Raw genomic sequence first — 27599 nt, 5'->3', positions numbered from 1 at the left:
TGCCGTTGTTTCATGATGCACCAACAAATATGAAGAATAAACTTGCAATATTATAATAAAAAAAAGTAAAGGGCGAGGTTATTTTATTATATAAAAAGGTAGGGTAAAGGATAAAATATGATTTTTTAAAATAAAAAAGAGCAAAATGAGAGAAAAAAAAGAAACGACGCGACCACACCAAATCAGTCGTTCCATAAAGTGGCACTTTTTATCATTACGTAACGACGGATTTAATGATACGATACAATAAAATTTAAGTAATAATGAAAACAAATATTGTATTTTAAAGTAACAATACGATATAATACAACAGTTTACAACCATCCAAACAAACTGTATGACTAGGGATTCTCCAAAATCTCACCCCTTACCTCTACACTGACAAATGAATGTGAAAAAACTCTTCTTTTTTTTTTTGACAAACAGGGATCTATATTATATTAGTCACGTAATAATAGAGTTCGTACAACCATAATCGCCCGGTAGTCAAATGCTAGAGCTAACAAATGTGAAATCTATTCATTTAAACATATTCAGATATAAAATACAAAAGCAAATCCTAGTAATTGATTTGACCACTTGTTCTTAAAATCATTTGAATTGACATTGAAAACAAGTTAGTTTGGATTTTGAAGATTTGAGAATTATAGTTTGAAAATTTCGTCTTAATCCAAAATATCCTCTGGACTCATCAATCCAACAAAACTGATGATTGCCAGGGGGCAACAGAACCTAATTTCACTACCAAAATCTACTCTAGATCTTCTCAAATTTTGGAGCGGTGGCTTCGTTTCCTTGCTTTTTTTTTCTCATCATGCCCGTCCTTATTATTAAATAATATTTTATCCTTTGCCCTACTTTTTTATATAATTTTTTTACTTTGTATCCTTTTTTTTCTTAGTAATGCTGCAAGTTTGTTCTTCATATTGTTGGTGCATGACATCAAGTCGTATACTTTCAGATAGGGGTGTACAAAGGAAACCGACAAACCGCACCTGATAATCCGAGTCAAACCGAGAAAAAAAAATCCGACTATGGTTTGATTTGATTTGGTTTGGTTTTGGAAAAAAAACCCGATCATAATTGGTTTGGTTTGGTTTTAACTAAAGAAAGTCAAACCGAAACCAAACCAACCCGACATTACATATATAGAAATTTTAGATATATTTAATATATAAGTGATGTAGCTTATAAATATTTTTTTAAAGTTTTTTATAATTTTATCTTTTAAGGTATTATTTCAAGGTTGGACTTAGAGCTTTTGAATGTTCAAATAAGTTTTATAGCCATTAATATTAATAAATTAAATAATGCTAACAAAAGTCCAAACCAAAATCAAATAAATATTAATGCTAACAAAAGACATTCAATTCAATATTACGAATGAGAATGTATTGAATATCTATTTTTTATTTTGCAATAATTTAGATAAAAATGCATAACCTATTTCTATTTTTTCTTTAGCGTTTAGTCATGTAATTAATACTTTCTTATTAGTCTATTTATTTTAGCATGACTTAGTACTTTTAGATTATGTTTATTTTTATTATAGCTTTTTAATTAGCAATATTTANAATTAGCAATATTTATATTACATAATTTTATTGTCTTTATTATTGAATATTTTAGGATAATGCCATGACACATATCATATTTTGTATTATTTTCTTGAATAATACTTTATATAGTTGTATCTTACTAGGATTAAAGAAATATTTCGAGCACAAGTTAAATGTTTTATTCTACGAAGATTTTACCGAAAAAAAATCTGAATAACCCGAAAACCCGAGAAAACCCGATATTGAAAACCCGAGTTTTATTGGTTTGTTTGGTCTTTAGATTTAATAACCCGACACAATTGGTTTGGTTTGGTAATTGTAAAATCCGAACCAACCCAGCCTATGTACACTCCTACTTTCAGAATAGATAGAGTGATCAAGTGCCCTTTCTTGCGCCAACATACATCCAATGGCATAGAGTGATGTATCAGTATGAACACGGAACTCTTTGTTCCGATCCGGAAATCGAAGGATTGGGAATAACAACAAACGCCAATCTGCACAGAGGCGGATTCAGAATTTAAATTTTATGAGTTCGACTTTTAATATTTTTAGGATTGAACCCATTATATTGTTAAAATTATACGTTCATATCAACTATTTTTTGCAATTTTAGTATATATATAGTCCAACACTGTAAAGTTCCGTAATTTTTCGTACGTAACTCAGGGTAGTAACGAGTACAAGAACACCGAAATAGGATTAAGCCTTTTAGTATGCAGATGTTGAAGCGTATGTAGCTCTTTGGTACCTGGTTCATCTGAACCCGATACTTTCTACGCGGAAAGTAAGTAACGTTTGATATAGTTGAGATCACATTGAAGAAGTTGTCTCTGCCTACTTAATATTTCTTTAAAAATTAACATAAACTTAAGTAAAAGAAAATAACTAGAATTGTGAACTACCAGCGAATGGTTAAATATTTCCTCCTCCACCGTTTAAAGGTGTTAATAGGTTTAGAAAACTTACATATTTTTGCCCCTTATTATGCTTGTTTTCTAATATACCGATGATTTTTAATTTCTTTTATCTTTATCCTTCCGTTCGAAAAAAATTAAATTTTAAAGTTTTGTACATAGCATAAATAAAGGCGATTAATATAATCATGATTCATGACCTATTTTTCTCTTTTTGGGCAGTAACGACGGATTCATTGGGATCGATTCAAATTGGATATATAGATTTTCATTTTATATGCATGCAGGATATACCAGGGGTACAAAAAGAATTTTTTTCTTTACTGTCGTAACTACTATAATAAGAAAGTACTCTTAGTTCAGTTCAGTAGAACGTGAGTTCCCAAAACCCGATGACGCATGTTCAAATCCTATATTGTGTGTATATATTGTGAAGACAAATTTAGAGGGAGATCTTATAAATTAAGACGAACGAGAAAAGGGATCTAATACAGACTACATATGCAATAAATTCATAATAAATTGGGTAAAAATATGATGCATAATAAAAAAAATAATAACCAGCTATCTCAGCTAGCACTTTGAGTTGTGGACAATATTTCTTTCCATTTTTGAAATTCGTCCATTTCACTTACTTTATTATTTGCAAACTTGTGCACTTCACTTATTTCATTATTACATAGGGGACGAAATAAAAGGATACAATAAAATTAAAAGACGATAGCAGGCCTATCATCAATTAAAGAGGTCTGACTGTATATAGTCATGTTTGCACATGATCTATATACACATGGGATAACCTTGCGCGTTTTGTGCGCAAACGCAACAAAACCAACAATCACTACAATCAGCACTGGTTTTACAAGCTCTAGTACAAGTTTTAAGACTATTAACTTGTGGAAGTAGTCTCCTCTTGACTGCAGCAAGATCATGATCCACATTTGGTGTAGCTATCACACATTTCCTTTCCAACCATGAAACATTCACTGAAATATTAACCATGATAATAATTATTAATGCCAAAATCAGTCTGATTTGACAAAAAATCACACGTCAAATTATTAGGATTGAAAAAATCAGATGTCATGCGGAAGCTAGTAAAACAAACTTTCAACGACGATAAATTAAATTCGACAACAAAAGAGAAATATACCAAAATAAACACAAACATTTAACGTGATTTGATCAATTGACCTATGTCCACGGCGGAGATGAGCCATCCACTATATAAAAGAGAGTACAAAATATCGAGAGAACAACCTCACGAAGAGGCAAACACAAGTGACACCCTAACACTTGTCCCTTAAACTTCTCACCCTAAACACGCGCGACTTGCAAACCTCATATATTGCTACATTGTGAATGCTAATGAATAAGAAGGAAGGATCTTCAATTTAAAGAAGTCCAAACTTTTTTCCTACGAGAAAAAAGGACTAGGCAAATATGGAAGATTTATAATTTCTTTCTACACAAAGAAAAATCAATTTATGGTAAATATGCCGTCCTTTCCTCAAAGGCGGATGCAGGATTTAAATTTCATGGGTTGAACTTTTAAGAGTTTTAGTATTGAACCCATTATATTCTTAAACTTATGGGTTCATATCTACTATTTTACCATTTTTTACATATAATTTTTTTATTCCACGTCAAAGTTTATGGGTTCAATTGAACCCGTTGATAACACGCCACATCCGTCCCTGCCTTTTCTTCAAAAGATAGGAAAATCAAATGTGGTAAAAAAAATTAGGACAAATCATGCATATGGATATATCACTATCAAAGCATGCATATGAAATATGAGATAATCACACACAAAATAAATATAATTAGATAGAATTATAATATAGAGATAAAGTTATATGAATACCAGCTGCTGATATGAGAAGAATAGTAAGGATGAACCCAAGCTTATGTACCATCATGTTAGCCATTAGTACTTCACGCTTTTAGAGATTTCTTGTGTGCATCTCATTGCTCTTCAAACGTCGTAATTTATAGACCTTCTTGAAGTGAACAAGCTCTCTAATATTTTTTCTTATTTTTTTTTTTATAATTTATTAAAATGCTTTTATTTTTAGGTCATGTGCGTAGACTTTATTTTTTTTAACGTAAAGTAATTTGCAACTTGAACTTCAATACTCCGTCACGATATTCCAAAAGTTAATAATGATCTAATTTAAGAATTTTTTTTTACATTTGCATTAAATTATGCTTTGCATCACCCTATTAAAATAATGATCTTATTTGATTTTAGATCCAATATTTTCGCAAGATGCATATTAGTATTGATTCTTTTTTATTTTTTCACCCGATGTCCGATATCTGCATTGGAGCGTGATTACATTTGGATTCGCGCCGCGTACACCACATCCTTTGGTGGATTGATGATCACACGTTCCACTACATTTTTTAATATCAACTTGGCTAATTGACTATACTTCTAAAGTATGCACAGTTCACTTCATTAAAAAAATTTAGCTGTACACATTCTCGATGTTGGATCTGAATTGATTAATAAGATTTTCAAATCAAAGTTTTAGATTGAGATTTTCAAGTAGCTCTAATTAGTTGTGAACAAATTAAATAAAACTCTGCCAATTGCTCGGTTTTTGTTTTGTTTTTGTGGTGAGTACGTTATCTTAATTTAAATATATTTGAAATGCAAGAACCTATGGCATTGCTTCCTCAAAATTGATTAGTCGCTAGAATTAAGCAAATACGACGGAAGTCATTTTTCACGAAAAAATATTTTCTAATAGGAAAATATTTTTAATATTCGATTGGTCAGTGAAAATATTGTTCTTAAAAGCTAAATATTACATATTAATAAAAGTAATAGCAAATCGAAAAGTTTAATGATGAATTTTTTTCGCGCAAAATTACGCGACATATCAAACATTTATATTGTAATTTACTATATGTAGCTATACTTTCAGCAAACTTACCATTCGTAGCTATATTTGCATTTTATAGCAAATCCATGAAACAAGAGATAATTATTTTGAACTGATGTGGATTAGTTGGTTAGAGCGATCGCTTAGTTAGCGGGGGTTTTAAGTTCGACTTTCAACAAGAGCATTTTATTTTTCTTGATTTCTGTATTCCGCCTTAGTTGTATTCGTTGCGTGAACGAATATAGTCGATACATGTTGTATCCTTTGTATAAACCTATGTATACAGTCGATACACGTTATACACCTTTGTATTCCGCGTTGGTCACAATTGATACGTGTTGTAATCATTGAGCGAATGAATACGATTGCGCAAACGAATACAGTCAGGGCGAAGCTACATAGTCAATTGACCACCCTTCGTCGAAAAATTACACAGTATATATAGGTAAACTATTAGATTTTAGAGGTAGATAATATATATTAAACACCCTTTATCGGGAAACTTTTTTTTTAGTTCTTTCAAGTTTGAAAACTTGGTGAAATTTCTGGTTTCGCCACTGAATACAGTTGATATAGATTGTATTCGTTGCACGAACGAATACAATCAATACTTATTATATTGCTGGCGCGTTTAGATACAAGTGATACAAATAATTCCTCCTATCAAAGAAATATGAGGAAAATGGCTTCTTGAAATATAATTTTCTCAGTACCAATGTATAAAGTATGATATTCCATGATATTGAGAAACCACTATGATATGCTACTTTCTCCCCATCTCCACAAAGACAGAGCAAAAGGTAAGATCACCCAATGGTGTTTCTTTTAACCGAGTTAAATTAAATAGAAATGCCCTATAATAATTCACAAATATAACTGTAAACAAAATTTTGTATATTTTTTATAAAATACAAATTTAATTATACATTATATATCCAATTTTTAATACATTAAATCAAATATTCGATAAAAAAAAAATTATGCTTTACAATTTTTACACTACTTATTTCCACATTATTAATCTCCATATTATATTTTTCGCGTAACTTGTTTCTAAATCAAACAAACACTAAAAGTTACTTCGAATTCGTGCAAGAGCTTAATCAAATTATTAATGACTGTATTATAGTTTATACATTTTAGCTCATCACAAATTAATTTATATTTATCAAAAATAATCTTATTTAATCAACTTTTTATTAAATTATTTTGATCCTAGTTAGGTGTAACGACCCGACTAGTCGTTTTGCTTTCTAGCCCTAAATAAGACTTCCCGTACTTGCTTTTACTGATTTATGGCTTGCGGGGATGGTTGGTTCAGGATTGGAAGAGTTTGGGTTGAAATCGGAACACTTGGTTCCTTAAGGTTGACTTAAAAGGCCAAGTTTGACTTCGGTCAACATTTTGAGTAAACGACCTCGGAATTAGGATTTGAAGGTTCCAACAGGTTTGTATGATGATTTCGGATGTACCCACGTATGTCCGGATCGGGTTTTGGATGACCCGGGAGCGTTTTGGCGCCTAATAGTGAAAGGTGATTCCTTAAGGATTTTGAAGTTCTTTAAATTTGGGTTGGAGTGGGTTTTTCTGTTATCGAGTTCCAAAAGGAATTTCGAGACCGAAAATAGTTCCGTATTTTCATTTAAGACTTTCACGCAAAATTTGGTGTCAATCCGAGTAGTATAAGTACGTTTCGACACATTGGAAGTAGATTGAAGAACTTGAGTTCATAAGTTTGATTCAATTGGTTTTAGGGTGTGATTCTTAGATTTAGCGTTTCTGAGGGTTCGAGCGAGTCCGTTTTGTGATTCCAAACTTGTCGGTATGTTCGGTCGGGGCCTCGGGGGCCCCGAACGTCGATCGGACGAGGCTCGAGCTAAGTTGGAAATTTGAGATGGAGCTGAAGCTCTAGTTTTGTCATAACCGCACCTGCGGTTGGCCAGCCGCAGGTGCGAGACCGCAGAAGTGGCTTACCAATCGCGGATACAGCCCAAGGGAGGAGCCCAGGTTCCGCTGATGCGACTCCTCTCCCGCAGAAGTGATCCCCAAACCATAGATGCGGCCGCAGCTAGCCTGGCCCAATTCTGCATAAGCGGACCATCCCTCGCAGAAGCGAGACCGCAGATGTGGTCCCCTAACCGCATGTGCGGAAATCGCTGAAGGCAGTGGCCTTCATTTAATACGGGAATGTGTCATTTCTGACACATCTCTTGGGCGATTTGGGAGCTTCAAAAGGGGAGATTTCGGCCTAGCGTTGTGAGGTAAGTTATTTCTACCTAATGTGAGTTTAATACATAGTTTATGGGTAGATTATAACATGTAAATTAGTGGAAATTATGGGTTTAGAGTAAAAGCTAGGGTTTTGATAAAAACAAGATTTGACCATAAAATTTGTTATGGAATGTAGTAGAAATGATATATTCTTGATCCTTAGGTTATGGATAACAACTTTCTTCAAAAAATTTCGGAATCCGAGCACGTGGGCCCAGGGGTGAATTTTAGGAACCTTGCATTTAGGGTTGAGAAATTAGTTTAATAGTTAGAATATGAACTCTTGAGCATATATTGACTAGTTCTTACTCCATTTAAATAGTTTTGGATAGTTCGGCTCCAATTTAAGGGTTTGAGCGCATTGTTGAAATTTGAAGTAAGCTTTGGGACGAGGTAAGTGTCCTTTCTAACCTTGTAAGAGGGAATTAACCCCATAGGTGAATTAAATAAATGTATGTGACTATCTGTGGGGGCTACGTACGTACGTGGTGACGAGAGTCCGTATGTAGCTACTATTATGCTAATTGTCTGGGTAGCTTAGGACCCGTATCATGCTATACTTGCAAATGCTTGCGTCCTTGCTTGTTACTAAGATCACTTAGGTCATGCTAGAAATTGGTAATTAAATATAGACGGCTATACTCACTTACTTGAGAACTTGTATGAATTATTTGACTATAAATGGGCAATGTGTGCTTACTTGATAATAAATTGCTATTTGTGGATCGTGCCGATCGCCTCGGTAGTTAATAGATGCATCTATTGTTCGCGCCATTCGACCCTCTGGCAGAGCACAATTTATTATTGTATCGGATCGGGCCGTACGACCTCGGCACAATGTGTGCATGTTATTTATGTGGAACTTTCCGTGATGTACACTGCTTGAATGCTTGGGAATGTAACTTATCACATGATATGACTGAAATTGTTATGTTGTTAGGAAAGAATATTTTATCTCTTCTTGTTCTTGGAATGTCATATTCATACTATCCATGCTTAGCGTAACGCTTGAATTATATTATTATTGACCCTTGTAAGTGTCTAGTCGACCCTCCGTCACTACTTATTCGAGGTTAGACTGGATACTTACTAGGTACATATTATTTATGTACTCATACTATGCTTCTGTACTTAAATGTACAGGATCTGAGGCAGGTGCATCTGACTATCCATCCGGCGCGCGTTCCTTGATACCTGATCGAGATCTCACGGTCAACTGCCCCTTCTGAGCCGTTCAGCAGCATGCCGAAGTCTCTCCTTTTTGTCATTTACTGTCTATTCTATTTCAGGCAGTAGGATTAGTTGTATTTTTGTACATTCTACTAGTTGCCCTAGTACTTGTGACACTAGCTCCTGGTACACACATTAGTAGACTATTATTTTTGGGTTGTATTCATATTTCTATGATCCCTTTTAGTCTTTCCCGATTCAGTCGCCTTATAATTCATTAATTATCGATTGTTTTGAATTTAAGTTACGTAAATGCGAAGAATGATTAATTAAAAGAATGAGAACTCACTTGTTGATTAGGGTTGGCTTGTCTAACAATGGTGTTGGACACCATCACGACCTACAATGGAAATTGGGTCGTGACAACATGGTATCAGAGCATTAGGTTTACGTAGGTCTCACAAGTCATGGGAAAACCTAATAGAGTCTGGCGGATCGGTACGGAGACGTCTGTACTTATCTTCGAGAGGCTATAGGGTGTTCGGAAACTACTCTTTATTCATCTTCTATCGTGCGGTTGATGGTATACTAAAATTCCTTTTTCTATTCTCTCACAGATGGTGAGGACGTGCACGGTAGAAGTTCCGAACCCGGGGGGCGCTGCTCCCCCATTGCTAGAGGCTGAGGCTGAGGCTGGGGGAGGGCACCGGTCCGTGGTAGGGGATGAGGGCGTCCCAGAGCTGCCCCAGTTGCACCACCGGCGGATCCAGCAGGAGATCCCATTATTGAGGAGCAGGGCGAGGCGCCCGCAGCAGAGCCTGCCCCGGCGGATTTCATGACACCATCGGGCTTCAAGAAGGTCATGGGCCATATGCTGCGGTTCATGGATTCCATGACTCAGGCTGGTTTATTTCCAGCAGACCCAGCCATATCTCAGGCGAGAAGGGGAGCACAGACCCCTACTGCTCAGGCTCCTGGTCATGCAGCTGTAGTGTATCTGACTCCGGGTGCACTACCCATGGATAGGGCCCAGCCAGTTGCCGTAATGGTACCCGAGCCAAAGCCAGCTGCGGCCGGGAATCCGCAAAAGTTATTGGACATATAGACTTGACTACACCCTTCTATTTTCGGGGGCGAGCGTCATGAGGATGCTCAGGATTTCATTGATAGGTGCAGGGACATACTGCACAACATGAGGATATTGGAGTCTCATGGGGTTGACTTCACTACTTTCCAGCTGGAGGGTAGAGCCCGTAGATGGTGGCAGTCTGATGTTCTTGGCAGGCCAGCGTGTTCTCCTCCCATTACTTGGAGTATGTTCACACAGCTTTTCCTAGATAGGTATATTCCACCCTCTGAGAGGGAAGAGCTGCGGTACCAGTTTGAGCAGCTCGAGCAGGGTCAGATGTCAGTGACCGACTATGAGGCGAGGTTTTCTGAGTTGTCCCGCCATGCACTGATGATACTTCCTACTGACGCAGAGAGGGTGTAGGGGTTTGTTACAGGGTTGCATTCTGGTATTAGGGCCAACATGACTCGAGAGGTTGATATGGGGACTCCTTATCAGCTGGTAGTAGAGATTGCCCGGAGGATTGAGGGCTACCGTCTGAGAGGTATAGAGCAGATGCAGCAAGAAAAGAGGGCTCGATTCTCTGGAGAGTTTAGAGGTGCCCCGGCTAGGGATAGAGGTCAGTTTGGGAGGGGTCAACCCAGTAGGCCCCCATATTCAGCACCACCACCTCCTCGAGGTGCTCCAGGGCGCCCCTATTTCAGTGTCATACCAGAGAGTTCTTACCACCCGCCAGCTATCCAAGGTTCTTCCAGTGGGTATTCAGGTCCCCAGGGTTCTTCTGGCTCCTACTTTAGTGCTATACTGGAGAGTTCATACCGCCCACCGGCTATTCAGGCTTCTTCTAGTGGGTCTACAGGCCATCAGGGTTATACATCAGGGCAGAAGGTCACCGCACCGAGGGGTTGTTTCGAGTGCGGATACCTTAGTCATATAAGGAGATACCGCCCTAGACTTCGGGGCAAGGCAGTGCAGCACGGTCAGCAGCCCATGATTATAGCACCGGCTCTCCAGCCGCCCAGAGGCGGAGGGCAGACTGGTAGAGGTCGTCCTAGAGGTGGAGGCCAGGCAGGGAGAGGTTAGCCAGCTGCTGCTCTGACAGGTGGAGGCCAGCCAACCGACGCTCCAACCAGATTCCATGCTTTTTCGGCCAGACCAGATGCATTGGCCTTATATGCCGTTATCACAGGTATTATTTTCGTCTTCGGTAGAGATGCTTCAGTGCTATTTGATCCAGGGTCTACCTATTCGTATGTATCATCTCTGTTTGCTCATTTTCTGGATATTCCTCGTGAGTCCTTGGGTACTCCGGTTCATGTGTCCTCTCATGTGGGTGATTCTGTGGTTTTGGATCTGATCTATCGGTCCTGTGTGGTCACATTCCATGGTTTTGAGACTAGAGTAGACCTCATGTTGCTTGATATGACCGACTTTGAGGTCATCCTGGGCATGGATTGGTTATCCCCATACCACGCCGTCCTAGATATCCATGCCAAGACTGTTACTTTAGCGATGCCAGAGTTGCCAAGGTTAGAGTGGAAGGGTTCCTTAGTTAGTACATCTAGTCGGGTTATTTCTTTTCTGAAGGCTCGACATATGGTCGAGAGGGTTGTTTGGCTTATCTAGCTTATGTTCGGGATATCACCGCAGAGTCTCTAATGATTGATTCAGTTCCAGTGGTCCGGGAGTTCGCCGATGTGTTCCCTTCTGACCTTCCAGGCATGCCACCGGATCGTGATATTGGGTTCTGTATTGATTTGGCTCCAGGTACCCATCCAATATCTATTCCAGCATACCGTATGGCTCCGAAAGAGTTAAGGAGTTGAAGGAAAAGCTTGAGAAGTTGTTGGCAATGGGGTTTGTGAGACCCGAGTGTGTCACCTTAGGGTGCACCAGTATTGTCTGTGAAGAAGAAGGATGGGACTATGCGGATGTGCATTGATTAACGATAGTTGAACAAGGTTACCATCAAGAACAAGTACCTGTTGCCGCGCATTGGTGATTTTTTCGACCAGTTGCAAGGTGCTAGGGTAGTCTCTAAGATCTACTTGAGATTAGGGTATCATCAACTGAAGATTCGGGACTCAGATGTTCCAAAGACTGCCTTCCGTACTAGATATGGCTATTATGAGTTTCTGGTGTTCTCCTTCGTCTTGACTAATGCCCCAGCGACATTTATGTACTTGATGAACAGGGTGTTCAGTCCTTATATTGATTCCTTTGTTATTGTCTTCATTGATGACATCTTGCTTTAGTCGCGTAGCCTGGGGGAGCACAAGCAGCATTTGAGAGTAGTGCTTCAGACATTGCGAGAACAGAAGCTATATGCTAAGTTCTCCAAGTGTGAGTTTTGGCTTGAGTCAGTAGCATTCTTGGGGAATTTTGTATCAGGAGAGGGTATTAAAGTGGATCCTAAGAAGATTAAGGCAGTTCAGAGTTGGCCACGTCCTACTTCAGTGACTGAGATCAGGAATTTCCTGGGGTTAGCAGGTTATTACCGTCGATTTGTGCAAGGCGTTTCATCCATTGCATCACCTTTGACTAGATTGACCCAGAAGGGTGCTCCTTTCTGTTGGTCCGATGATTGTGAGGCGAGCTTTCAGAAGCTCAAGACAGGCTTGACTACAACATCGGTTCTAGTGTTGCCTTCCGATTCAGGGATGTATACGATATATTGTGACGCTTCACGCGTTGGCTTGGGATGTGTATTGATGTAGGAGGGGCGAGTTATTACATATGCTTCACGTCAGCTGAAGGTTCATGAGAAGAATTACCCTGTGCATGACCTAGAGTTAGCAGCGATTGTTCATACTCCTAAGATATGAGGGCATTATCTGTATGGCGTGTCATGTGAGGTTTATACTGATCAACGCATCTTACAACATTTGTTCAAACAGAGGGATCTCAATTTGAGGCAGCGTAGATGGATTGAGTTATTGAAGGATTATGACATCACCATTATTTATCATCCGAGCAAGGAAAATGTGGTCGTGGATGCCTTAAGCAGGAAGGTAGAGAGTATGGGTCGCTTGGATTACATTTCAGCGGAGGAAAGGCCACCAGCTTTGGACGTTCAGTTTTTGGATAACAGACTTGTGAGGTTGGATATTTCAGAGCCCAGCCGAGTCCTTGCATGTGTTGTTGCTCAGTCTTCATTATCGAGACAGATCAAGGCTCGACAGTTCGATGATCCGCACTTGGCAGCTCTTAGAGAGACGGTACTACAGGGTAGTGCCAAGGAGGTTTCTATTGGCGAGGATGGTGTTCTGCGACTCCAAGGTCGCCTATGTGTTCCTAATGTCGATGGCTTGAGGGAGATGATCCTAGAGGAGGAACACAATTCACGGTATTCTATTCATCCAGGTGCTACGAAGATGTATCGTGACCTGAGGCAGCATTATTGGTGGCGGCGGATGAAGAAAGACATAGTTGAGTATGTGGCTAGGTGCTTGAACTGCCGGCAGGTTAAGTATGAGCACCAGAGGCCATGTGGCCTACTTCAGCAGATGCCTATACCTAAGTGGAAATGGGAGAGTATTACTATGGACTTCGTAGTTAGGTTGCCGCAGACCTTCGGAAGTTTGATGCATTTTGGGTAATTGTCGATAGGTTGACCAAGTCGGCACACTTCATTTCGGTTGTGACCACTTATACTTTAGAGAGGTTGGCTCAGATCTGCATTTGCGAGATTAGTTCGGTTGCACGGTGTGCCTGTTTCCATCATATCATATAGGGGCCCTCAGTTCACTTCCCATTTTTGGAGAGCCGTACAGAGCGAGTTGGGGACCCGTGTAGAGCTCATCATAGCATTTCATCCGCAGATCGACGGACAGTCGGAGCGGATAATTGAGATTCCGGAGGACATGCTTAGAGCATGTGTGATTGACTTTGGAGGGTGGGATCAGTTCTTGCCTTTGGCCGGGTTTTCTTACAACAACAGTTATCAGCCCAATATCGAGATGGCTCCATTTGAGGCTTTATATGGTCGGTGATGTCGTTCTCTTATCGGGTGGTTTGAGCCTGGCGAGGCTAAGTTGTACGGTACTGACTTGGTGAAAGATGCCTTGGAAAAGGTAAAGTTGATTCAGGAGAGACTTCGCACAGCATAGTCCAGACAGAAGAGTTATGCGGATCACAAGGCGCGGGATGTATCATTCGTGGTCGGCGAGAAGGTTCTTTTGAAAGTCTCGCCAATGAAGGGTATTATGAGATTCGGGAAGAAAGTCAAGTTGAGCCCAAGATTTATTGGCCCATTTGAGGTGTTGAGGCAAGTTGGGGAGTTTGCTTATGAGCTTTCTTTACCTCCCAGCCTATCAGGGGTTCACCCAGTTTTTCACGTGTCTATGCTTCGGAGGTACCATGCCGACTTGTCTCATGTGTTAGACTTCAGTACTATTCAACTGGATGAGAGCTTGGGTTATGAGGAGGAGCCAGTGGAGGGGCCAACCTGTCGAGGAGGCGACCTGGGAGTCCGAGGAGGACATGTGGAGCAGATATCCACACTTATTTAGCACTTCAGGTATGAATCTAAACCCGTTCGAGGATGAAGGTTTGTTTAAGAGGTGGAGAATGTAACGACCCGATTGGTCGTTTTGCTTTCTAGAACCCTGTTCCCCTAAATAAGACTTCTCGTACATGCTTTTACTGATTAATGACTTGCGGGGATGGTTGGTTCGGGATTGGAAGAGTTTGGGTTGAAATCAGAACACTTGGTTCCTTAAGGTTGGCTTAAAAGGCCAAGTTTGACTTCGGTCAACATTTTGAGTGAACGACCTCGGATCAGGATTTAAAGGTTCCAACAGGTTTGTATGATGATTTTAGACTTGGGCGTATGTCCGGATCGGGTTTTGGATGACCCGGGAGCGTTTTGGCGCCTAATAGTGAAAGTTGATTCCTTAAGGATTTTGAAGTTTTTTAAATTTGGTTTGGAGCGGGTTTTTGTGTTATTGAGGTCCGAATGGAATTCCGAGATCGGGAATAGTTTCGTATTGTCATTTAAGACTTGCACGCAAAATTTGGTGTCAATCTGAGCAGTATAAGTACGTTTCGACGCATTGGAAGTAGATTGAAGAACTTGAAGTTCATAAGTTTGATTCAATTGGTTTTAGGGTGTGATTCTTAGATTTAGCGTTGTTTCGGGCGTCTCGAGGGTTCGAGCGAGTCCGTTTTGTGATTCCAAACTTGTTGGTATGTACGGGAGGGGCCTCGGGTGCCCCGGGCATCTATAGGACGAGGCTGGAGCAAAGTTGGAAATTTGAGAAAGAGCTGAAGCTTCAGTTCTGTCATAACTGCACCTGCAGTTGGCCAGCCGCAGGTGCGAGACCACAGAAGCGGCTTACCAATCGCAGATGCGGCCCAAGGGGAGGAGCCCATGTTCCGCAGATGCGGCTCCTCTTCCGCATAAGCAGTCACCAGACTGCAGATGCAGCCCCAGCTAGCCTGGCCCAATTCCGTAGAAGCGGACCATCCCCAGCAGAAGCGAGACCGCAGATGCGGTCCCCTAACCGCAGGTGCAGAAATCGCTGAAGGCAGTGGCCTTCATTTAATACGGGAATGTGTCATTTTTGACACATTTCATTCATTTCTTGGGCGATTTGGGAGCTTCAAAAGGGGAGATTTCGGCCTAGCGTTGTGAGGTAAGTTATTTCTACCTAATGTGAGTTTAATACATAGTTTATAGGTAGATTATAACATGTAAATTAGTGGAAATTATGGGTTTAGAGTAAAACCTAGGGTTTTGATAAAAACAAGATTTAACAACAAAATTTGTTATGGAATGTAGTAGAAATCATATATTCTTGATGTTAGGTTATGGGTAACAACTTTCTTCAAATATTTCTGGAATTCGGGCACGTGGGCCCGGGGGTGAATTTTAGGAACCTTGCATTTAGGGTTGGGAAATTAGTTTAATAGTTAGATTATGAACTCTTGAGCATATATTGACTAGTTCTTACTCCATTTAAATAGTTTTGGACCGTTCGGCTCCGATTTAAGGGTTTGAGCGCATTCTTGAAATTTGAAGTAAGCTTTGGGACGAGGTAAGTCTCCTTTCTAACCTTGTAAGAGGAATTTAACCCCATAGGTGAATTAAATAAATGTATGTGACTATATGTGGGGGCTACGTATGTACGTGGTGACGAGATTCCCTACGTACCTACTATTATGCTAATTGTCCGGGTAGTTTAGGACCCGTATCATGCTATACTTGCAAATGCTTGTGTCCTTGCTTGTTACTAAGATCACTTAGGTCATGCTAGAAATTGGTAATTAAATATTGACGGCTATACTCACTTACTTGAGAACTTGTATGGATTATTTGACTATAAATAGGCAATGTATGCTTACTTGATAATAAATTTCTATTTGTGGATCAGGCCGATCGACTCAGTAGTAAATAGATTCATCTATGGTTTGCGCCATTCAACCCTCTGGCAGTGCACATTTTATTATTTTATCGGATTGGGCCGTACGACCTCGGCACAATGTGCGCATGTTATTTATGTGGAACTTTCCATGATGTACACTGCTTGAATGCTTGGGAATGTAACTTATCACATGATATGACTGAAATTGTTATGTTGTTAGGAAAGAATATTTTATCTCTTCTTGTTCTTGGACTGTCATTATATTCATACTATCCATGCTTAGTGTATCACGCTTGAATTATATTATTATTGAACCTAGTAAGTGTCTATTCGACCCCTCATCACTACTTCTTTGAGGTTAGACTGGATACTTACTGGGTACATATTGTTCATGTACTCATAGTACGCATCTGTACTTAAATGTACAGGATCTGAGGCAGGTGCATCTGGCTATCCGTCTGGCGCGCGTTCCTTGATACCTGATCGAGATCTCACGGTTAACTGCCCCTTCTGAGCCATTCAGCAGCATGCCGGAGTCTCTCCTTTTTGTCATTTACTGTTTATTCTATTTCAAGCAGTAGGATTAGTTGTATTTTTGTACATTCTACTAGTTGCCCTAGTACTTGTGACACTAGCTCCTGGCACACACATTAGTAGACTATTATTTTTGGGTTGTATTCATATTGCTATGATCCTTTTTAGTCTTTCCCGATTCAGTCGCCTTATAATTTATTAATTATCGATTGTTTTTAATTTAAGTTAAGTAAATGTCGAGAATGATTAATTAAAGAGTGAGAACTCATTAGTTGATTAGGGTTGGCTTGTCTAACAACGATGTTGGATGCCATCACGACCTATAATGTAAATGGGGTCGTGACAACATGGTATCAGTGCACTAGGTTCACGTAGATCTCACAAGTCATGGGCAAACCTAATAGAGTCTGGCGGATCGGTACGGAGACGTCTGTTCTTATCTTCGAGAGGCTATAGGGTGTTCGGAAACTACTCTTTTTGTTCATCTTCTATCGTTCAGTTGATGGTATTCTAAAATTCCTTCTTCTATTCTCTCACAGATGGTGAGGACGCGCACGGTAGACGTTCCGGACCCGGGAGGCACTGCTCGCCCCATTACTAGAGGCCGAGGCAGAGGCCGAGGGAGGGCACCGGTCCGAGGTAGGGGATGGGGGCGTCCTAGAGCTGCCCCAGTTGCACCACCGGCGGATCCAGCAGGGGATCCCATTATTGAGGAGTAGGGTGAGGCGCCCGCAACAGAGCCTGCCCCGGGGGATTTCATGACAGCACCGGGCTTCAAGGAGGTCATGGGCTGTATGATGCGGTTCCTGGATTCTATGACTCAGGGGGGTTTATTTCCAGAAGACCCAGCCACATCTCAGGCAAGAGGGGGAGCACAGACCCTACTGCTCAGGCTCCTGGTTATGCAGCTATAGTGTATCAGACTCCGGGTGCACTACCCGTGGATGGGGCCCAGCCAGTTGCCGCAATGGTACCCAAGCCCAGGCCATCTGCGGACGGCAATCCGCAGAAGTTATTGGACAGATGGACTAGACTACACCCTCCTATTTTCGGGGGCGAGCGTCATGAGGATGCCCAGGATTTCATTGGTAGGTGCAGGGACAAACTGCACAACATGAGGATATTGGAGTCTCATGGGGTTGACTTCACTATTTTCCAGCTGGAGGGCAGAGCCCGTAGATGGTGGCAGTCTTATGTTCTTGGCAGGCCAGCAGGTTCTCCTCCCATTACTTGCAGTCAGTTCACACAGATTTTCCTGGATAGGTATATTCCACCCTCTGAGAGGTAAGAGTTGCGATACTAGTTTGAGCAGCTCGAGCAGGGTCAGATGTCAATGATCGACTATGAGGTGAGGTTTTCTGAGTTGTCCCGTCATCCACTGATGATACTTCCTACTGACGCAAAGAGGGTGCAGAGGTTTGTTACGGGGTTGCATTCTGGTATTAGGACCAACATGGCCCGAGAGGTTGAGATGGGGACTGCTTATCAGTTGGTAGTGGAGATTGCCCGGAGGATTGAGGGCTACCGTCTGAGAGGTAGAGAGCAGATGCAACAGGAAAAGAGGGATCGATTCTCTGGAGAGTTTAGAGGTGCCCTGGCTAGGGGCAGAGGTCAGTTTGGGAGGGGTCAGCCCAGCAGGCCCCCATATTCAATACCACCACCTCCTCGAGGTGCTCTAGCGCGCCCCTATTTCAGCGCCATACCAGAGAGTTCTTACCGCCCGCCAGCTATCCAGGGTTCTTCCAGTGGGTATTCAGGTCCCCAAAGTTCTTCTGGCTCCTACTTTAGTGCTATAGCGGAGAGTTCATGCTGCCCGCCGGCTATTTAGGCTTCTTCCAGTGGGTCTACAGGCCATCAGGGCCATACATCAGGGTAGCAGGTCACCGCACCAAGGGGTTGTTTCGAGTGCGGAGACCTTAGTCATATGAGGAGATACTGCCCCAGACTTCGGGGCAAGGCAGTGCAGTAGGGTCAGCAGCCCATGATTACAGCACCGACTGTCCAGCCGCCCAGAGGCGGAGGGCAGACTGGTAGAGGTCGTCCGGCGCGCGTTCCTTGATACCTGATCGAGATCTCACGGTGAGCTGCCCCTTTTGAGCTGTTCAGCATGCCGGAGTCTCTCCTTTTTGTCATTTACTGTCTATTCTATTTCAGGCAGTAGGATTAGTTGTATTTTTGTACATTCTACTAGTTGCCCTAGTACTTGTGACACTAGCTCCTGGCACACACATTAGTAGACTATTATTTTTGGGTTGTATTCATATTGCTATGATCCTTTTTAGTCTTTCCCGATTCAGTCGCCTTATAATTCATTAATTATCGATTGTTTTTAATTTAAGTTAAGTAAATGTCGAGAATGATTAATTAAAGAGTGAGAACTCATTAGTTGATTAGGGTTGGCTTGTCTAACAATGATGTTGGACGCCATCACGACCTATTATGGAAATTGGATCGTGACATTAGCAGTTCCAGCTCTATATAAAGGTCTGGAATGGTACACGCCAGTCAATACTCATTTGAAAAAATATAAAATTGCAAATCATTTGTAAGTGTATTATGAGAAAATATATATGGCTAAGTCAAATTGGATCACTTAGTAGATATAGCTCCACTTCTAAGAAATTCATGAAACTATAGTTTGCAATTATAGGCCGCCTTTGTTTCAGCGACCTACCTTTTTAATTTTTTAAAGGTCCTCAATGTGCTAGTACTCCTTTTGTTTTAATTTATACGAACTTATTAATTAGTATTTGGGGAGTCACCACGAAGCTGATGAGTGCACCACGGAGCTGATGAGTGCACCACGAAGCATATGCGCATTTCCTATGCAAGAATTTTGGTGGAGATAAATGTCACTAAAAACTTCTAACTGAGCTGACCCTTCAAGATCCATCTGGGAGAACTTTCCAACAACAAGTGCTCTATGAATGGAAGCCTCAATACTGTGCTAAGTGTTTGCAGATTGGGCATGACTGTGAATTGGATAAATGAGAAAGCAAAATGGAACAACCTAGAGGAAGGAAAAGTCACTACAATGTGGCAAGTTAAAGGGCATGTGCAACAATCTACAGTAGTGCAGAACAATGCATTAGCTAAGGCACAAGCAGATGACCAAAAAGATAGCACAACAAAAGGTAGTGAGGCTCGTGTGGAAACAACAACTTCTAAAGACAAGGGGAAAGAAGTGCAAGGCCCAAGCCAACAGTTGAATACAGAATGGCTAGCATTGACAAGTAACAGGAAATCTGTACATGGAGAAGCTTCAATATCAACTTATAATGGGTTTCAAGCTTTGCAAAGAGAAAAGGAAAGAATTGAGAATCTTATGCCTCCCGCTAGAGGAGGAGGAGATACATTTTTTACATTGACTTGGTTGATCTGGAACATTAGGGGATTGAATAAGCGATAAAAGCAAAAAGAAATAAAGCAGTACCTTAAAGAAAAACATATAAAGCTAGCTGGTCTGGCAGAAACAAAGGTGAAAGAAGCTAAAGCAGGCATGGTAGTAAATAAAATTGCTCCTGGATGGAATATGATTGATAATTATGAGCATGCAGTAAATGGTATGGTGTGGATTGTGTGGGATGATCAAACATATGATGTGCAGCCTATTGAAAAACAAGACCAATTTATCCATTGCCAAGTTATTGGGAAACTTAATGGACTACATTTCTATATCATAGTAGTGTATGGGCAGAATGCAGTAGAACAGAGGAAATACCAATGGCAACAACTTCAAAGTTTAGGACAAACAATCACAGAGCCATAGTTGATTAGAGCAGATTTTAATGCCTTAGTCACTCCTCAAGATAGATTATCGAAAGTGCCTATGACTACCTTTGAGATTAAATATTTCTCAGAAGTATGTCACAACATCTGCCTCACTGAACTTCCTTGGCGAGGGGACTACTTCACCTGGACTAATAGACAGCAAGGTGATGCCAGAGAATGTAGTCGCATAGATAGAATATTGGGAAATGATGTATGGATGATGAACTATGGTCACCTAGTCATGTAGTATGGAGAGTCTCACATATCAGATCATAATCCTATGACTGTTGCAATTAGGAATCCTGTGGCTCAGATCAACTCTCCCTTCAGGTTCTTTAATGTTTGGGCAAGTCATATAGCAGTTCAATCATTGGTAGCTGCAGGGTGGAGAAAACACAAATATTTGACAAAATGAAGAACATCTGGTTCAAGCTCAAAGACCTTAAAACTCAATTCAAACACTTAATGCAGTAGAGTTCAAAGGAGTAACAGAGAGGATTGAGCAAGCTCGGATAGCACTTACTCAAGTTCAAAGCCAAATGCAAGCTCACTATTCTGATGCACTACTAGACCAGGAAAAGGAATGGCTACACAAATTAGGGACACAGTCACTCTTGGAAGAAGTATCATCCAACAGAAGGCTCGAGCAACTTGGATAAAATTGGGTGATTCTAATAAAAAGTTTTTCTCAGCAATGATAAAAGAGAGGAAGCAAAGGAAGCAGATCACTGAGATACAAGCTCTAACAGGTTTTACACTCATAGAACTAACATATATTAAGGAAAAAATAGTGCAATTCTATAAAATATTGATGGGGTCTAGAGCAAACAATCTACCCGCTGTCAATATGCTAGTTATGACGAATGGACCAACTCTAACTCATCAGCAGTAAGTAGACTTCTGTACAGAAGTGACTGAATAGGAGATGTATGAAGGTCTGAAAGATATTGAAAGTGATAAAGCCCTAGGAATATATGGTTACAAAGCAGAATTATTCAAGAAAGCATGGCCTGTTATCAAAGAGGAAGTTTGTGGAGCAGTGAAATATTTCTTTCACGCAGGTATTATGTACTCAGCCATTAACTACACCACTATCACCTTGCTGCCTAAGATCCCTAATCCTATTACAATCAAGGATTTTAGGACCATTGCTTGTTGCACTGTGTTGTACAAGTTAATTTCAAAGGTTATAACAAGTAGATTGAAGCCCAAGCAGGACACATTCCCGGGAGAAGAATTGTAGATAATATCATATTAGCTCATGAGCTTGTAAAAGCCTATAATAGGAAGCATATATCTCCCAGATGCATGCTAAAGTTTGACATGATGAAAGAATAGGACTCAGTAGAATGGGTGTATTTGGAGCAGGTTATAGATGAAGACATGTGTACCAATAGTGAGCTACTCTATAATGAGTAATGGTGAATTGACAAAGCCTGTTAATACAGCAAAGGGGATTCGACAAAGAGATCTTACATCACCATTTTTGTTTGCCATTGCCATGGAATACTTGAGCAGGCAACTTAAAGGACTAAAGCAGATAAATGAGTATAAAATACCACCCAAGATGTGGCAAGTTGAACATCACACATCTCAATTTTGCAGATGATTAATTCATGTTTGACAGGGGTGACAATGGATCTGTACAAGCATTTCATCAATGTTTTAGACAATTTTCCTCTGCTTCAGGTTGACAAGAAAATCTAACAAAGAGTTACTATCTAGTTTGGAGGAGTGGCAACATCAGAACAAATAAGGGTACTGCAAAGTACATGCTATCCATTAGGCGAGCTACCTTTCAATATTTGGGAATCCCCGTAGTCACAAAGAAGTTAACTATACTCTAGTGGCAACCATTGATTGAGAAAATTGTAGCAAGAATATCATTATGGAGTGCTAGAAAATTATCCTATGCTGGTCGAGTGCAGCTGGTGTAGACTGTGTTATTTGGCATTCAATCATATTTGCCTCAACTGTTCATCATGCCAGCAAAAGTTATGAAGCTAGTTGAGGCATATTGCAGGAGTTGTATTTGGTCTGGCACTAACGCAATCACAAGAAAATCACTGATAGCTTGGGACAGGTTATGCCTTCCTAAATCTGCAGGGGGTTATAACCTAACTAATCTTCAAGTGTGGAATACTGCAGTAATTACCAAAATATTTTGAGACCTGACTCATAAGGAGGATAAAGTATGGATATGGTGGATCCATGCATACTACATTAAGGGACAATGTTTACTTGATATGGCTATTCCACACCAAGCAAGTTGGACGGTGAGGAAGATCTTGGCTGTTAGGGATAAAGCACAACAGATTCCTACCCTAAACTAGAAGAAGAGCTTCATTAAGCAGATTTATTTATGTCTCATAGGGGTTCATAATCGAGTAGAGTGGAGGGGCCTGCTATTTCACAAAAAAGCAAGGCCCAAAATTGTGTTTACCATGTGGCTCTAATGTCATGGAAGATTGTTTATCGTGGATCGACTAGCTAAGTGGGGAATCTCAAGCTATGCTTTGTGTATGACAGAAGGTGAAACTCACCACCATATGTTTGGTGAGTGTAGGTTCTCCATAGCTGTATGGACGAGATTATTGAGATGGCTCCAGATACCAAGTGCTCAACCCAATTCATGGCAACAACTATTTACCTAGCTGCTCCTACACAACAAAGGAAAGTCGATGAAGGTAAGAATACTTAAAATGATATATGTTGAATACATTTATGTGATATAGAAAGAGAGGAACAGTAGAATTATTGAAAGCCAAACAAGGACTATTGAACAACTTGCTAGAGAAGTTGCATGCACATGCAACATCCGAGTTCAAGGGGGGTTGAGGACAAGGATGCAACAACTTTTTTTTGACACAAACCAATAATATATAGACCAGCTGGCTAGATATTACTTTGTTGATTTATGTACTGCGTATAGTATAGGTATAGAGTTAGAAATGTATATTGAATGTAGCAAGTCGAGGATGACTTAGCTGGCTTTGTAATTACTGTTCTTGAGGATTAATGAAATATTCTAATTACCAAAAAAACAACTAATTCTCGTTGTCTATACCCTTTGATCATAAGTCTTGCCTTATATTTATCAATAGTGCCATCATCTTTTATTTTCCTCTTAAAAATCCATTTAGAACCCAACAGTTTATTTCCAAGAGGAAGATCAACTAATTCCCATGTATGGTTGTTCAATATCGATTCTATTTCACTATTGACTGCCTCTTTCCAAAATAATAATTCCGAAGTAGACATAACTTCTTTAAATGTTCGAGCCTCATTTTTCAATAAGAAAGTCACAAAATTTGGTCCAAATGAAGTAGACGTTCTTTGACGTTTACTACGTCTTGGATCCTCCTAATTAAACGTACTTTCTTTTGTTTCTTCCCGAGGTCGTTTAGATCCTTCACCAATCGACTCACATTACTTTTTATACGTATATATATTTTCGAAGAACTAAGCATTATCTGATTCTATAACCATATTATTATGAATGTCAGGTTTTCTGATTTATGAACCAGAAATCGATATGCTTTACTATTAGTCGCATATCCTATGAAAATACAATCAATGGTTTTTGGTCCGATTTTTACCCTTTTGGGTTTAGGAACTTGCACTTTTTCCAAATACCCCTAAACTTTAAAATAATTCAACTCGGGCTTCATTCCTTTCCATTTTTCATATGGAACATATCGCATTTTTCTATGGGGTACTCGATTTAGTATTCGGTTAGCCGTAAGAATGGCTTCCCCCGCAAGTTCTGTGGCAAACCAGAACTTATCAACAATGCGTTCAACATCTCCTTTAATGAACGATTCTTTCTTTCCACAATCCCATTGGATTGGGACGTGTAAGGGGCCGCTGTTTGATAAATAATTCCATATTCTAAATATATTTCTTCAAAAGGAGATTCATATTCACCACCCCTATCACTTCTTATCATTTTGATTTTCTTGTTAAGTTGCATATCAACTTTGTTTTTGTATAGCTTGAATGCATCTATTGCTTCATCTTTACTATTAAGTAAGTAAACACAGCAATATCGAGTACAGTCGTCAATAAAAGTTATGAAATACTTCTTTCCACCGCGAGATGGTATTGACTTCGTATCGCAAATATCTGTGAATTAAGTCTAAAGGATTTGAATTCATTTCAACTGATTTATGAGGATGTTTAACACACTTGGATTCCACACATATTTGACATTTTGATTTGTCGCATTCAAACTTAGGCAATACTTCCAAATTAATCATTTTTTGCAAGATTTTATAATTGACATGTCCCAAACGTGTATGCCTTAAATCATTTGACTCAAGTAAGTAAGAAGAAGCTGAAATTTTATTATTCTCAACGACCATTACATTCAGTTTTTAAAGGCCCTCAGTGAGGTAACCTTTTCCTACAAACCATCTCATTCTTACTTATTACAACCTTATCAGATACAAAAACGCACTTAAACCCGTTCTTAAGGAGAAGTACAGTAGAGACTAAGTTCTTCCTAATCTCGGGAACATGAAGGACATTGTTCAGAGTCACCACCTTGCCAGAAGTCATTTTCAGAAATATCTTGCCACATCCTTTAATCTTGGCCGTTGCAGAATTTTTCATAGAAAGCATCTCTTCGGGTCCAACGGGAGCATAAGTAGCAAACGCTTCTCTAACAGCACATACATGGCGTCCACCATTCTTTAGGATTTCCCACCAGGTTGCATTCAGAAAGCATAGCACACAAGTCGTCAATATCCTCGTGCTTTTCAACCATGTTTGCTTGACCCTTCTTCTTGTCTTTTCTTGGAGCACGACAATCTACAGATTTGTGTCCAGTTTCCCACAGTTGTAGCAATTTTCTTTGAACCGCTTCTTGCTTGGGTTGCTTTTCGGTCCAGAAGCCTTCTTCCTCTTTCTATTATTTTGTGGAGCATCCTCAACAATGTTTGCTCCCATTATTATCGAGTTTCCACGATCTTTTTTTCCAGCAGCTTTGTTGTCTTCTTTTATTCTCAATCGAACAATGAGATCTTCAAGCGACATCTCCCTGCGTTTGTATTTCAAGTAATTTTTGAAGTCCTTCCACAAAGGAGGCAACTTCTCAATCATCGCTGCAACTTAGAATGCTTCATTGATGACAAGACTTTCAATGAAATAATAATATAATTAATACTTTCAAAATCAGTATTAATTTGACTTATATCTTCAGCAAGGAGATCCTGAATAATAACTTACAATTCCTGGACTTGGGTAATAACAGACTTGCTATCTACCACTTTGTAGTCCGAAAATTTATTAGCAACGAATTTCTTCAACCCGGCATCTTCAGTTTTATATTTCCTTTCAAGCGCAATCCACAGTTCTTTAGACGTGTCCACATTACTATAGACGTTAGACAGATCGTCCTCCAGTCCGCTAAGAATGTAATTCTTGCACAGAAAATAAGAATACTTCTACGCCTCAGTTACGAGAAAGCGTTCATTGTCTGGAGTTTCGTCGGGCAGAACAGGAACATCTTCCTTAATGAACTTGTGTAGACTTATAGTCGTCAAGTAGAAGAATATCTTCTACTGCCACCGCTTGAAATCAATCCCGGAATTTTTTTTTTGGGTTTTCTGCCGGTGCCGATGCCGGTGCCGATGTCAGTGCCGGTGTTGTTCGTCTTGTCGATGCATTGGCAGTCACCATAGGAACGATCTGGTTTCCATTCTCATTCATCATTTATGTAAAAGAATGATACAAACAAACGTTTAATAAACGGTGAAGTTTTTATATCTTCAAACCGAATAAAAATGGAGTAGATAATCACTTAGATTTTAATATCCAATGGAGTAGAAAATAGCTAGGATTTTAATCTCCGAATAACAAATAGTAAACCAAAACAGAATATACGTTAAAGTTAGCAAATGGAGTAGAAAACCACGAAGGCTTTATTCTTCAAACCGGGAGTAGAAAACCATAAAGGTTTTAGTCTCCAAAACAGTGAGTATAACACAAATACAGAAAATATTAAGTTCCTTAAGCTTGTTAGTATACTGTATTTGTAAATAATTATGGAGGAAAAAGAATAACGTATAAACAGAAATATAGAAGAAACAGAATTTAATCCAAGCCCACTGAATTTACAGTGTTTCCTTAAGGAACTTAATCTCCTCCTTGTATCCGAGGTTGTGGATTATTTCCTCCCAGGATAGAACGGATTACACACTGGTGTAGCGGTACTTCAAACCCCAGTGTTTCAGCGAACACAATGATCGGTAGCAAATCACACTTACTGTTGCTTTCTTTGTAGTTAAAACAATGCAGAAGAAAGAAGGAGATTTCAGAATTTTCGTATAGAAAATCTGAGAGAATAGTGTGCTATTTATAACCAACATGTTGAGGTTAAACGAAGAGGTGCAACTCTTCAGAAGGTCTGCCATGACTGTTCAAGTAAAACAGCCATAACGTAAAGGGCTATTTACGCAAAATAAAACGGGAATTCAAAACGCGGAGGAAAATTAATTTTCCGTTACAAAAACGAATAATTTTGATTAAATAATATTACGTTAATCTTTAATATTAATAAATAAATTTGGTCCAAAAATTTAATCAATCAATCGATCATTTGACCAAATTCAAATCCAAATCCAAATCCGAAGTCGAAGACGAAGCCGAGCCGAGTGAGCGACGACGACGACGGCGCGGGGCTTGCCTTCTTCTTAACTCTTTAAGAGTTAGAAGAATAGCAATTGTATATATACCCATCAAAATAATATTATGTTAATCTTTAATATTAACAAATAAATTTGGTCCAAAAAATTAATCAATCAATTATTTGACCGAAGCCGAAGCCGAAGCCGGGCATGCGACAACGACGATGGCGCGAGGCTTGCCTTTTTCTTAACTCTTTAAGAGCTAGAAGAAGAGCAGTTGTATATATACCGAGGAAAAGACCCTAATGATCCCTTATGTATAAGGGTAGGACTATATTTGTCCTTTATATATTCCAGTGGACACAAAAGGTCCTCCATGTTTAACAAAAGCAGATTCGTTTAGTTTTAGAAGACGGAAGG

At 39.8% G+C, this 27599-nt stretch overlaps 1 long non-coding RNA gene across 1 annotated transcript; it reads right to left on the bottom strand.

Moving 5' to 3' along the window:
• Nucleotides 1-3001: 3001 nt before the first annotated feature.
• LOC109218125 lies at nt 3002-4458 on the bottom strand. The gene is made up of 2 exons (XR_002066722.1): nt 4344-4458; nt 3002-3462 (listed from the first exon to the last, which is right to left on the bottom strand). It is a non-coding gene; the product is annotated as an uncharacterized LOC109218125 (long non-coding RNA).
• Between the last annotated feature and the right edge of the window lie 23141 nt (nt 4459-27599).

This window comes from Nicotiana attenuata, unplaced genomic scaffold, assembly GCF_001879085.1.
Source record: "Nicotiana attenuata strain UT unplaced genomic scaffold, NIATTr2, whole genome shotgun sequence".
Classification (NCBI taxonomy): Eukaryota; Viridiplantae; Streptophyta; class Magnoliopsida; order Solanales; family Solanaceae; genus Nicotiana; species Nicotiana attenuata.
Note: the sequence above shows the minus strand (reverse complement) of the source record. Positions and strands in the feature narration are given on the sequence as shown.